This window comes from Sapajus apella, unplaced genomic scaffold (assembly GCF_009761245.1).
Source record: "Sapajus apella isolate SASKATOON/1434 unplaced genomic scaffold, GSC_monkey_1.0 scaffold169, whole genome shotgun sequence".
Classification (NCBI taxonomy): domain Eukaryota; kingdom Metazoa; phylum Chordata; class Mammalia; order Primates; family Cebidae; genus Sapajus; species Sapajus apella.
The window spans coordinates 1,454,399-1,455,973 of NW_022437109.1; positions in this window are offsets into that span (position 1 = coordinate 1,454,399).

Consider the following 1,575-nt stretch of genomic DNA (forward strand, 5'->3'; position numbering starts at 1 on the left):
AGATCGAGACCATCCTGGCCAACATGGTGAAACCCCGTCTCTACTGAAAATATAAAAATTAGCTGGGTGCAGTGGCCGGCACCTGTAGTTCCAGCTACTTGGAAGGCTGAGCAGGAAAATCGCTTGAACCCAGGAGGCGGAGGTTGCAGAGAGCCGAGACCCGAGATCAAGCCACTGTACTCCAGCCTGGTGATAGAGCAAGACTCCATCTCATAAAGAAAAAAAGAGGAGTCTCATCTTGTAATGAAAAAGGCCGGCAGCCAATAGCCAACAGTAGGGGGGAGAGGAATGTAGCGATGGGAGAGAGGAGGGTGACCTTGTTCCAGGCAAGATGATCTCTGCCTCTCCCGTCAAGGGGACAGCCTGTTAGCCTAGGGATCACGGGGTACAGTCTGCTCCTTTTTTATGAGTAACCTCATCCCCTTTCCCCCAGTTTCTTTTCCTCCTCACTCAGAGTTCAGTGGAGCTATCTCAGATTCAAGTAAAGCTCAGAAGAGCACAGCACACAAACATGCAGACCCGACCTGGCCTTTTGTCCCCAGCACAGGCTCTTCCCAGGCCTCTCAGCACAGCTCTCCAGTGCTCACAGGAGGAATGCTCGGCCTGGCAGCTTCCAGCCATCTCTGCATCTCCCCTTCAGCTGGCAGAGCTGATGCCCTCCGGCTTCTGACTGCCAAGCCTCACGCAGACCTTGTTTTGGACTGATCTTGTCCATTCCCTCCTCAGACCTCAGCCATGAAACACCCTCTTCTTGAGTTTTCCCCAGTCTCCAGGAAGCCCAAAGTCACATTCAGGGTTTGTGCTGGCTACTTTGAGGTTAACCCAAACTTTTTCTGTCTCTTGTTGACAGACTTAGACTTAGGTACTTTCCTGAGGCTTTCTACTTCCTTTAGACGGCGTCTCTGCCCTTTAAAGTTGACACCTCTTCATCACCCACCTGTTGCATATAAACCACTTCTACTCCAATGTCCCCTCCCAGCACCAGAGATGGTAGATTTAGGGGTGTTGAAAAAAGAAAGAGCGGGAACAGCAAGCCCCACCACACATATCTCCTCCCCAAACCATCTCTACCATAGCATGATCCTCCATGGTTCAAAGAGAGGAGAGGGCTTCCTGGGTCAGTGTACTCTAGAGGGGAGGATGGTAACATGGAGTCTATTTGTAAACCTGGGGACAAGGGGAGAGCAAGGAATGAGAGAATCTGGTGGGAGGCTCTCCTGGCATGGTGTTCTCTCCCTACCTCACCACCCTCCATGTCCATCTGGAGCCTCCCACCAGAGCTCTGCCCTTACAGGTTTTCTGGGAGAAGGTGGCTTAAGGCTGAGACGCTTATGCCCTGGGCCAGCCACTGGGTTCCTATGCTCCGCTTCACTCCTAGTTACCAGAAAGGCGCAATCTGGATGAGTGGAAGGAGAAGGTTCAAACTCTTCACCAGACCACACGCTGCAGCTGCGAGCACCTGCTTACAGGGAGCCCTGGGGGTTGGGGAAGTCCAGGAGCTAAATTTAGTCCAAAGGCTGCAACTTAAATTGGGTGGGTATTTACCCTGGGGAAGCTGGGGGGGGGGGGGGGGGG